This window comes from Phyllobates terribilis, unplaced genomic scaffold (assembly GCF_046119375.1).
Source record: "Phyllobates terribilis strain yellow unplaced genomic scaffold, ASM4611937v1 Scaffold_1__5_contigs__length_1240528914, whole genome shotgun sequence".
Taxonomy (NCBI): domain Eukaryota; kingdom Metazoa; phylum Chordata; class Amphibia; order Anura; family Dendrobatidae; genus Phyllobates; species Phyllobates terribilis.
The window spans coordinates 183232950-183245799 of record NW_027362761.1 but is presented as its reverse complement, the minus strand read 5'-3'; positions in this window follow the sequence as shown (position 1 = coordinate 183245799).

Genomic DNA, 12850 nt, shown 5'->3' with positions numbered 1-12850 from the left:
TTTACGCTAAATGACAAGTACAGTAAGCAGCACTTTCACTGTACTTCGTATATATGTGGCTGACATGTTTATATCTATCTAATCTATGTGTGAAGCTCTATTCTTTCGGTTCTAAATTGTCGGGTACCGGTGTATGCCGCTGCTGAATTGCCGGCTTTTCATGTTTCACTGTGAGCACTGTTCCCATCGATTTGGGCAATCACTGTAATGCCACAACCACCATGGCTGTGGCATTACAGTGAGTGACAGACAATCCCTGCATGATTGGTGCTCTAAATAGCGCCAGACATGCAGGACAAGCTTTTGGTGCACGAACAGTTATCGAACATAACCTCGAACAGCCGAATTTTTTGCAAATCGTTCGGGTTCGTCGAACAACTCGAACACCGCCCAAAACAGCTCGAATTTGAGATTGGCGAACAGTTCTAGTCGAACACCGCTCATCTCTAGTAGGGATCCCTCCCTCACATCTATAGGTCTTCGTTCAGACTAGCCGAGGACTTTAGCGGGTCTGATCGCAGGATCAGGTTCCCCGTTACATCGTAGGGATCTAGTTTAGTTCTATTGTAGGGACAGTTCTCCTGTCTTTCCTTAGTCCCTGTAGCTGATCATAACATCTAGCTCTGAAAAAATATTTGGGCTTGGGCTTGTAGCAGTGTGTGGGACTTGTTCTATTAGTCCATCTATACTAACCTCCACAAGGTTGCAAATTCAAAATAATTTTTATCTGCATCTAGCTCTGAAAAAATATTTCGGCTTGGGCTTGTAGCAGTGTATGGGACTTGTTCTATTAGTCCATCTATACTAATCTCCACCAGGTTGCAAATTCAAAATAATTTTTATCTGCATCTAGCTCTGAAAAAATATTTGGGCCTGGACTTGAAGCAGTGTGTGGGACTTGTTGTATTAGTCCTTCTAAACTAACCTCCACCAGGTTGCAAATACAAAATAATTTTTATCTGCATCTACCTCTGAAAAAATATTTGGCTTGGGCTTGTAGCAGTGTGTGGGACTTGTTCTATTAGTCCATTTATACTAACATCCACCAGGTTGCAATTTCAATATAATTTTTATCTGCATCTAGCTCTGAAAAAATATTTGGGCTTGGGCTTGTAGCAGTGTGTGGGACTTGTTCTATTAGTCCATCCATACTAACCTCCACCAGGTTGCAAAATCTGCATAATTTTTATCTGCATCTAGCTCTGAAAAAATATTTGGGCTTGAGCTTATAGCAGTGTGTGGTACTTGTTCTATTAGTCCATCTATACTAACCTCCACCAGGTTGCAAATTCAAAATAATTTTTATCTGCATCTAGCTCTGAAAAAATATTTTGGCTTGGGCTTGTAGCAGTGTGTGGGACTTGTTCTATTAGTCCATCTATACTAACCTCCACCAGGTTGCAAATTCAAAATAATTTTTATCTGCATCTAGCTCTGAAAAAATATTTGGGCCTGGACTTGTAGCAGTGTGTGGGACTTGTTCTATTAGTCCTTCTATACTAAGCTCCTCCAGGTTGCAAATTCAAAATAATTTTTATCTGCATATAGCTCTGAAAAAATATTTGGCTTGGGCTTGTAGCAGTGTGTGGGACTTGTTCTATTAGTCCATCTATACTAACCTCCACCAGGTTGCAAATTCAAAATAATTTTTATCTGCATCTAGCTCTGAAAAAATATTTCGGCTTGGGCTTGTAGCAGTGTGTGGGACTTGTTCTATTAGTCCATCTATACTAACCTCCACCAGGTTGCAAATTCAAAATAATTTTTATCTGCATCTAGCTCTGAAAAAATATTTGGGCCTGGACTTGTAGCAGTGTGTGGGACTTGTTCTATTAGTCCATCTATACTAACCTCCACCAGGTTGCAAATTCAAAATAATTTTTATCTGCATCTAGCTCTGAAAAAATATTTGGCTTGGGCTTGTAGCAGTGTGTGGGACTTGTTCTATTAGTCGATTTATACTAACCTCCACCAGGTTGCAAATTCAAAATAATTTTTATCTGCATCTAGCTCTGAAAAAATATTTGGGCTTGGGCTTGTAGCAGTGTGTGGGACTTGTTCTATTAGTCCATCCATACTAACCTCCATCAGCTTGCAAAATCTGCATAATTTTTATCTGCATCTAGCTCTGAAAAAATATTTCGGCTTGGGCTTGTAGCAGTGTGTGGGACTTGTTCTATTAGTCCATCTATACTAACCTCCACAAGGTTGCAAATTCAAAATAATTTATATCTGCATCTAGCTCTGAAAAAATATTTGGGCTTGGGCTTGTAGCAGTGTGTGGGACTTGTTCTATTAGTCCTTCTATACTAACCTCCACCAGGTTGCAAATTCAAAATAATTTTTATCTGCATCTAGCTCTGAAAAAATATTTGGCTTGGGCTTGTAGCAGTGTGTGGGACTTGTTCTATTAGTCCATCTATACTAACCTCCACCAGGTTGCAAATTCAAAATAATTTTTATCTGCATCTAGCACTGAAAAAATATTTCGGCTTGGGCTTGTAGCAGTGTGTGGGACTTGTTCTATTAGTCCATCCATACTAACCTCCACCAGGTTGCAAAATCTGCATAATTTTTATCTGCATCTAGTGTTAGAACTCTCCTGTTAGTTTTTTTTTAGTTTGCTGGTCACATGACCATTTTTGCCTATTTAATCCGGCTCCGCCCTCCTTGTCTTGCTGGACTTCATTGTATTTACTACTCTTGAGCTAGCTTGGTGCTCTGTTGCCGTTCTCTGTTAGTTTTGCTAGGTCTTCTGACCTCTATGCTTTTTGTTGTGTGTTTGTCTTTGACTGCTACTATTTCTGCTAGGAGGTGTCCAACTTATCCCAGTCCCTAGTTCTTGTAGGGATCCCTCCCTCACATCTATAGGTCTTCGCTCAGACTAGCCGAGGACTTTAGCGGGTCTGATCGCAGGATCAGGTTCCCCGTTACATCGTAGGGATCTAGTTTAGTTCTATTGTAGGGACAGTTCTCCTGTCTTTCCTTAGTCCCTGTAGCAGATCATAACATCTAGCTCTGAAAAAATATTTGGGCTTGGGCTTGTAGCAGTGTGTGGGACTTGTTCTATTAGTCCATCTATACTAACCTCCACAAGGTTGCAAATTCAAAATAATTTTTATCTGCATCTAGCTCTGAAAAAATATTTCGGCTTGGGCTTGTAGCAGTGTGTGGGACTTGTTCTATTAGTCCTTCTATACTAACCTCCACCAGGTTGCAAATTCAAAATAATTTTTATCTGCATCTAGCTCTGAAAAAATATTTGGCTTGGGCTTGTAGCAGTGTGTGGGACTTGTTCTATTAGTCCATCTATACTAACCTCCACCAGGTTGCAAATTCAAAATAATTTTTATCTGCATCTAGCACTGAAAAAATATTTCGGCTTGGGCTTGTAGCAGTGTGTGGGACTTGTTCTATTAGTCCATCCATACTAAACTCCACCAGGTTGCAAAATCTGCATAATTTTTATCTGCATCTAGTGTTAGAACTCTACTGTTAGGTTTTTTTTAGTTTGCTGGTCACTTGACCATTTTTGCCTATTTAATCCGGCTCCGCCCTCCTTGTCTTGCTGGACTTCATTGTATTTACTACTCTTGAGCTAGCTTGGTGCTCTGTTGCCGTTCTCTGTTAGTTTTGCTAGGTCTTCTGACCTCTATGCTTTTTGTTGTGTGTTTGTCTTTGACTGCTACTATTTCTGCTAGGAGGTGTCCAACTTATCCCAGTCCCTAGTTCTTGTAGGGATCCCTCCCTCACATCTATAGGTCTTCGCTCAGACTAGCCGAGGACTTTAGCGGGTCTGATCGCAGGATCAGGTTCCCCGTTACATCGTAGGGATCTAGTTTAGTTCTATTGTAGGGACAGTTCTCCTGTCTTTCCTTAGTCCCTGTAGCAGATCATAACATCTAGCTCTGAAAAAATATTTGGGCTTGGGCTTGTAGCAGTGTGTGGGACTTGTTCTATTAGTCCATCTATACTAACCTCCACAAGGTTGCAAATTCAAAATAATTTTTATCTGCATCTAGCTCTGAAAAAATATTTCGGCTTGGGCTTGTAGCAGTGTGTGGGACTTGTTCTATTAGTTCATCTATACTAATCTCCACCAGGTTGCAAATTCAAAATAATTTTTATCTGCATCTAGCTCTGAAAAAATATTTGGGCCTGGACTTGTAGCAGTGTGTGGGATTTGTTCTATTAGTCCATCTAAACTAACCTCCACCAGGTTGCAAATTCAAAATAATTTTTATCTGCATCTACCTCTGAAAAAATATTTGGCTTGGGCTTGTAGCAGTGTGTCGGACTTGTTCTATTAGTCCATTTATACTAACCTCCACCAGGTTGCAATTTCAAAATAATTTTTATCTGCATCTAGCTCTGAAAAAATATTTGGGCTTGGGCTTGTAGCAGTGTGTGGGACTTGTTCTATTAGTCCATCCATACTAACCTCCACCAGGTTGCAAAATCTGCATAATTTTTATCTGCATCTAGCTCTGAAAAAATATTTGGGCCTGAGCTTGTAGCAGTGTGTGGTACTTGTTCTATTAGTCCATCTATACTAACCTCCACCAGGTTGCAAATTCAAAATAATTTTTATCTGCATCTAGCTCTGAAAAAATATTTCGGCTTGGGCTTGTAGCAGTGTGTGGGACTTGTTCTATTAGTCCATCTATACTAACCTCCACCAGGTTGCAAATTCAAAATAATTTTTATCTGCATCTAGCTCTGAAAAAATATTTGGGCCTCGACTTGTAGCAGTCTGTGGGACTTGTTCTATTAGTCCATCTATACTAAGCTCCTCCAGGTTGCAAATTCAAAATAATTTTTATCTGCATATAGCTCTGAAAAAATATTTGGCTTTGGCTTGTAGCAGTGTGTGGGACTTGTTCTATTAGTCCATCTATACTAACCTCCACCAGGTTGCAAATTCAAAATAATTTTTATCTGCATCTAGCTCTGAAAAAATATTTGGGCCTGGACTTGTAGCAGTGTGTGGGACTTGTTCTATTAGTCCATCTATATTAAGCTCCTCCAGGTTGCAAATTCAAAATAAGTTATCTGCATATAGCTCTGAAAAAATATTTGGCTTGGGCTTGTAGCAGTGTGTGGGACTTGTTCTATTAGTCAATCTATACTAGCCTCCACCAGGTTCCAAATTGAAAATAATTTTTATCTGCATCTAGCTCTGAAAAAATATTTTGGCTTGGGCTTGTAGCAGTGTGTGGGACTTGTTCTGTTAGTCCATCTATACTAACCTCCACCAGGTTGCAAATTCAAAATAATTTTTATCTGCATCTAGCTCTGAAAAAATATTTGGGCCTGGACTTGTAGCAGTGTGTGGGACTTGTTCTATTAGTCCATCTAAACTAACCTCCACCAGGTTGCAAATTCAAAATAATTTTTATCTGCATCTACCTCTGAAAAAATATTTGGCTTGGGCTTGTAGCAGTGTGTCGGACTTGTTCTATTAGTCCATTTATACTAACCTCCACCAGGTTGCAATTTCAAAATAATTTTTATCTGCATCTAGCTCTGAAAAAATATTTGGGCTTGGGCTTGTAGCAGTGTGTGGGACTTGTTCTATTAGTCCATCCATACTAACCTCCACCAGGTTGCAAAATCTGCATAATTTTTATCTGCATCTAGCTCTGAAAAAATATTTGGGCCTGAGCTTGTAGCAGTGTGTGGTACTTGTTCTATTAGTCCATCTATACTAACCTCCACCAGGTTGCAAATTCAAAATAATTTTTATCTGCATCTAGCTCTGAAAAAATATTTGGCTTGGGCTTGTAGCAGTGTGTGGGACTTGTTCTATTAGTCCATTTATACTAACCTCCACCAGGTTGCAAATTCAAAATAATTTTTATCTGCATCTAGCTCTGAAAAAATATTTGGGCTTGGGCTTGTATCAGTGTGTGGGACTTGTTCTATTAGTCCATCCATACTAACCTCCACCAGGTTGCAAAATCTGCATAATTTTTATCTGCATCTAGCTCTGAAAAAATATTTGGGCTTGAGCTTGTAGCAGTGTGTGGGACTTGTTCTATTAGTCCATCTATACTAATCTCCACCAGTTTGCAAATTCAAAATAATTTTTATCTGCATCTAGCTCTGAAAAAATATTTGGGCCTGGACTTGTAGCAGTGTGTGGGACTTGTTCTATTAGTCCATCTAAACTAACCTCCACCAGGTTGCAAATTCAAAATAATTTTTATCTGCATCTACCTCTGAAAAAATATTTGGCTTGGGCTTGTAGCAGTGTGTGGGACTTGTTCTATTAGTCCATTTATACTAACCTCCACCAGGTTGCAATTTCAATATAATTTTTATCTGCATCTAGCTCTGAAAACATATTTGGGCTGGGGCTTGTAGCAGTGTGTGGGACTTGTTCTATTAGTCCATCCATACTAACCTCCACCAGGTTGCAAAATCTGCATAATTTTTATCTGCATCTACCTCTGAAAAAATATTTGGGCTTGAGCTTGTAGCAGTGTGTGGTACTTGTTCTATTAGTCCATCTATACTAACCTCCACCAGGTTGCAAATTCAAAATAATTTTTATCTGCATCTAGCTCTGAAAAAATATTTCGGCTTGGGCTTGTAGCAGTGTGTGGGACTTGTTCTATTAGTCCATCTATACTAACCTCCACCAGGTTGCAAATTCAAAATAATTTTTATCTGCATCTAGCTCTGAAAAAATATTTGGGCTTGGGCTTGTATCAGTGTGTGAGACTTGTTCTATTAGTCCATCCATACTAACCTCCACCAGGTTGCAAAATCTGCATAATTTTTATCTGCATCTAGCTCTGAAAAAATATTTGGGCTTGAGCTTGTAGCAGTTTGTGGGACTTGTTCTATTAGTCCATCTATACTAATCTCCACCAGGTTGCAAATTCAAAATAATTTTTATCTGCATCTAGCTCTGAAAAAATATTTGGGCCTGGACTTGTAGCAGTGTGTGGGACTTGTTCTATTAGTCCATCTAAACTAACCTCCACCAGGTTGCAAATTCAAAATAATTTTTATCTGCATCTACCTCTGAAAAAATATTTGGCTTGGGCTTGTAGCAGTGTGTGGGACTTGTTCTATTAGTCCATTTATACTAACCTCCACCAGGTTGCAATTTCAATATAATTTTTATCTGCATCTAGCTCTGAAAACATATTTGGGCTTGGGCTTGTAGCAGTGTGTGGGACTTGTTCTATTAGTCCATCCATACTAACCTCCACCAGGTTGCAAAATCTGCATAATTTTTATCTGCATCTACCTCTGAAAAAATATTTGGGCTTGAGCTTGTAGCAGTGTGTGGTACTTGTTCTATTAGTCCATCTATACTAACCTCCACCAGGTTGCAAATTCAAAATAATTTTTATCTGCATCTAGCTCTGAAAAAATATTTCGGCTTGGGCTTGTAGCAGTGTGTGGGACTTGTTCTATTAGTCCATCTATACTAACCTCCACCAGGTTGCAAATTCAAAATAATTTTTATCTGCATCTAGCTCTGAAAAAATATTTGGGCCTGGACTTGTAGCAGTGTCTGCGACTTGTTCTATTAGTCCATCTATACTAACCTCCACCAGGTTGCAAATTCAAAATAATTTTTATCTGCATCTAGCTCTGAAAAAATATTTGGCTTGAGCTTGTAGCAGTGTGTGGGACTTGTTCTATTAGTCCATTTATACTAACCTCCACAAGGTTGCAAATTCAAAATAATTTATATCTGCATCTAGCTCTGAAAAAATATTTGGGCTTGGGCTTTTAGCAGTGTGTGGGACTTGTTCTATTAGTCCTTCTATACTAACCTCCACCAGGTTGCAAATTCAAAATAATTTTTATCTGCATCTAGCTCTGAAAAAATATTTGGCTTGGGCTTGTAGCAGTGTGTGGGACTTGTTCTATTAGTCCATCTATACTAACCTCCACCAGGTTGCAAATTCAAAATAATTTTTATCTACATCTAGCACGGAAAAAATATTTCGGCTTGGGCTTGTATCAGTGTGTGGGACTTGTTCTATTAGTCCATCCATACTAACCTCCACCAGGTTGCAAAATCTGCATAATTTTTATCTGCATCTAGTGTTAGAACTCTCGTGTTAGGTTTTTTTTAGTTTGCTGGTCACATGACCATTTTTGCCTATTTAATCCGTCTCCACCCTCCTGGTCTTGCTGGACTTCATTGTATTTACTACTCTTGAGCTAGCTTGGTGCTCTGTTGCCGTTCTCTGTTAGTTTTGCTAGGTCTTCTGATCTCTATGCTTTTTGTTGTGTGTTTGTCTTTGACTGCTACTATTTCTGCTAGGAGGTGTCCAACTTATCCCAGTCCCTAGTTCTTGTAGGGATTCCTCCATCACATCTATAGGTCTTCGTTCAGACTAGCCGAGGACTTTAGCGGGTCTGATCGCAGGATCAGGTTCCCCGTTACATCGTAGGGATCTAGTTTAGTTCTATTGTAGGGACAGTTCTCCTGTCTTTCCTTAGTCCCTGTAGCAGATCATAACATCTAGCTCTGAAAAAATATTTGGGCCTGGACTTGTAGCAGTGTGTGGGACTTGTTCTATTAGTCCATCTATACTAACCTCCACCAGGTTGCAAATTCAAAATAATTTTTATCTGCATCTAGCTCTGAAAAAATATTTGGCTTGGGCTTGTAGCAGTGTGTGGGACATGTTCTATTAGTTGATTTATACTAACCTCCACCAGGTTGCAAATTCAAAATAATTTTTATCTGCATCTAGCTCTGAAAAAATATTTGGGCTTGGGCTTGTAGCAGTGTGTGGGACTTGTTCTATTAGTCCATCCATACTAACCTCCATCAGCTTGCAAAATCTGCATAATTTTTATCTGCATCTAGCTCTGAAAAAATATTTCGGCTTGGGCTTGTAGCAGTGTGTGGGACTTGTTCTATTAGTCCATCTATACTAACCTCCACAAGGTTGCAAATTCCAAATAATTTATATCTGCATCTAGCTCTGAAAAAATATTTGGGCTTGGGCTTGTAGCAGTGTGTGGGACTTGTTCTATTAGTCCTTCTATACTAACCTCCACCAGGTTGCAAATTCAAAATAATTTTTATCTGCATCTAGCTCTGAAAAAATATTTGGCTTGGGCTTGTAGCAGTGTCTGGGACTTGTTCTATTAGTCCATCTATACTAACCTCCACCAGGTTGCAAATTCAAAATAATTTTTATCTGCATCTAGCACTGAAAAAATATTTCGGCTTGGGCTTGTAGCAGTGTGTGGGACTTGTTCTATTAGTCCATCCATACTAACCTCCACCAGGTTGCAAAATCTGCATAATTTTTATCTGCATCTAGTGTTAGAACTCTCCTGTTAGGTTTTTTTTAGTTTGCTGGTCACATGACCATTTTTGCCTATTTAATCCGGCTCCGCCCTCCTTGTCTTGCTGGACTTCATTGTATTTAATACTCTTGAGCTAGCTTGGTGCTCTGTTGCCGTTCTCTCTTAGTTTTGCTAGGTCTTCTGACCTCTATTCTTTTTGTTGTGTGTTTGTCTTTGACTGCTACTATTTCTGCTAGGAGGTGTCCAACTTATCCCAGTCCCTAGTTCTTGTAGGGATCCCTCCCTCACATCTATAGGTCTTCGTTCAGACTAGCTGAGGACTTTAGCGGGTCTGATCGCAGGATCAGGTTCCCCGTTACATCGTAGAGATCTAGTTTAGTTCTATTGTAGGGACAGTTCTCCTGTCTTTCCTTAGTCCCTGTAGCAGATCATAACATCTAGCTCTGAAAAAATATTTGGGCTTGGGCTTGTAGCAGTGTGTGGGACTTGTTCTATTAGTCCATCTATACTAACCTCCACAAGGTTGCAAATTCAAAATAATTTTAATCTGCATCTAGCTCTGAAAAAATATTTTGGCTTGGGCTTGTAGCAGTGTGTGGGACTTGTTCTATTAGTCCATCTATACTAATCTCCACCAGGTTGCAAATTCAAAATAATTTTTATCTGCATCTAGCTCTGAAAAAATATTTGGGCCTGGACTTGTAGCAGTGTGTGGGACTTGTTCTATTAGTCCATCTAAACTAACCTCCACCAGGTTGCAAAATCTGCATAATTTTTATCTGCATCTAGCTCTGAAAAAATATTTGGGCCTGAGCTTGTAGCAGTGTGTGGTACTTGTTCTATTAGTCCATCTATACTAACCTCCACCAGGTTGCAAATTCAAAATAATTTTTATCTGCATCTAGCTCTGAAAAAATATTTCGGCTTGGGCTTGTAGCAGTGTGTGGGACTTGTTCTATTAGTCCATCTATACTAACCTCCACCAGGTTGCAAATTCAAAATAATTTTTATCTGCATCTAGCTCTGAAAAAATATTTGGGCCTGGACTTGTAGCAGTGTGTGGGACTTGTTCTATTAGTCCATCTATACTAAGCTCCTCCAGGTTGCAAATTCAAAATAATTTTTATCTGCATATAGCTCTGAAAAAATATTTGGCTTTGGCTTGTAGCAGTGTGTGGGACTTGTTCTATTAGTCCATCTATACTAACCTCCACCAGGTTGCAAATTCAAAATAATTTTTATCTGCATCTAGCTCTGAAAAAATATTTCGGCTTGGGCTTGTAGCAGTGTGTGGGACTTGTTCTATTAGTCCATCTATATTAAGCTCCTCCAGGTTGCAAATTCAAAATAAGTTTTATCTGCATATAGCTCTGAAAAAATATTTGGCTTGTGCTTGTAGCAGTGTGTGGGACTTGTTCTATTAGTCCATCTATACTAACCTCCACCAGGTTGCAAATTGAAAATAATTTTTATCTGCATCTAGCTCTGAAAAAATATTTTGGCTTGGGCTTGTAGCAGTGTGTGGGACTTGTTCTGTTAGTCCATCTATACTAACCTCCACCAGGTTGCAAATTCAAAATAATTTTTATCTGCATCTAGCTCTGAAAAAATATTTGGGCCTGGACTTGTAGCAGTGTGTGGGACTTGTTCTATTAGTCCATCTATACTAACCTCCACCAGGTTGCAAATTCAAAATAATTTTTATCTGCATCTAGCTCTGAAAAAATATTTGGCTTGGGCTTGTAGCAGTGTGTGGGACTTGTTCTATTAGTCCATTTATACTAACCTCCACCAGGTTGCAAATTCAAAATAATTTTTATCTGCATCTAGCTCTGAAAAAATATTTGGGCTTGGGCTTGTATCAGTGTGTGGGACTTGTTCTATTAGTCCATCCATACTAACCTCCACCAGGTTGCAAAATCTGCATAATTTTTATCTGCATCTAGCTCTGAAAAAATATTTGGGCTTGAGCTTGTAGCAGTGTGTGGCACTTGTTCTATTAGTCCATCTATACTAATCTCCACCAGGTTGCAAATTCAAAATAATTTTTATCTGCATCTAGCTCTGAAAAAATATTTGGGCCTGGACTTGTAGCAGTGTGTGGGACTTGTTCTATTAGTCCATCTAAACTAACCTCCACCAGGTTGCAAATTCAAAATAATTTTTATCTGCATCTACCTCTGAAAAAATATTTGGCTTGGGCTTGTAGCAGTGTGTGGGACTTGTTCTATTAGTCCATTTATACTAACCTCCACCAGGTTGCAATTTCAATATAATTTTTATCTGCATCTAGCTCTGAAAACATATTTGGGCTTGGGCTTGTAGCAGTGTGTGGGACTTGTTCTATTAGTCCATCCATACTAACCTCCACCAGGTTGCAAAATCTGCATAATTTTTATCTGCATCTACCTCTGAAAAAATATTTGGGCTTGAGCTTGTAGCAGTGTCTGGTACTTGTTCTATTAGTCCATCTATACTAACCTCCACCAGGTTGCAAATTCAAAATAATTTTTATCTGCATCTAGCTCTGAAAAAATATTTCGGCTTGGGCTTGTAGCAGTGTGTGGGACTTGTTCTATTAGTCCATCTATACTAACCTCCACCAGGTTGCAAATTCAAAATAATTTTTATCTGCATCTAGCTCTGAAAAAATATTTGGGCCTGGACTTGTAGCAGTGTGTGCGACTTGTTCTATTAGTCCATCTATACTAACCTCCACCAGGTTGCAAATTCAAAATAATTTTTATCTGCATCTAGCTCTGAAAAAATATTTGGCTTGAGCTTGTAGCAGTGTGTGGGACTTGTTCTATTAGTCCATTTATACTAACCTCCACAAGGTTGCAAATTCAAAATAATTTATATCTGCATCTAGCTCTGAAAAAATATTTGGGCTTGGGCTTTTAGCAGTGTGTGGGACTTGTTCTATTAGTCCTTCTATACTAACCTCCACCAGGTTGCAAATTCAAAATAATTTTTATCTGCATCTAGCTCTGAAAAAATATTTGGCTTGGGCTTGTAGCAGTGTGTGGGACTTGTTCTATTAGTCCATCTATACTAACCTCCACCAGGTTGCAAATTCAAAATAATTTTTATCTACATCTAGCACGGAAAAAATATTTCGGCTTGGGCTTGTATCAGTGTGTGGGACTTGTTCTATTAGTCCATCCATACTAACCTCCACCAGGTTGCAAAATCTGCATAATTTTTATCTGCATCTAGTGTTAGAACTCTCGTGTTAGGTTTTTTTTAGTTTGCTGGTCACATGACCATTTTTGCCTATTTAATCCGGCTCCGCCCTCCTGGTCTTGCTGGACTTCATTGTATTTACTACTCTTGAGCTAGCTTGGTGCTCTGTTGCCGTTCTCTGTTAGTTTTGCTAGGTCTTCTGATCTCTATGCTTTTTGTTGTGTGTTTGTCTTTGACTGCTACTATTTCTGCTAGGAGGTGTCCAACTTATCCCAGTCCCTAGTTCTTGTAGGGATTCCTCCATCACATCTATAGGTCTTCGTTCAGACTAGCCGAGGACTTTAGCGGGTCTGATCGCAGGATCAGGTTC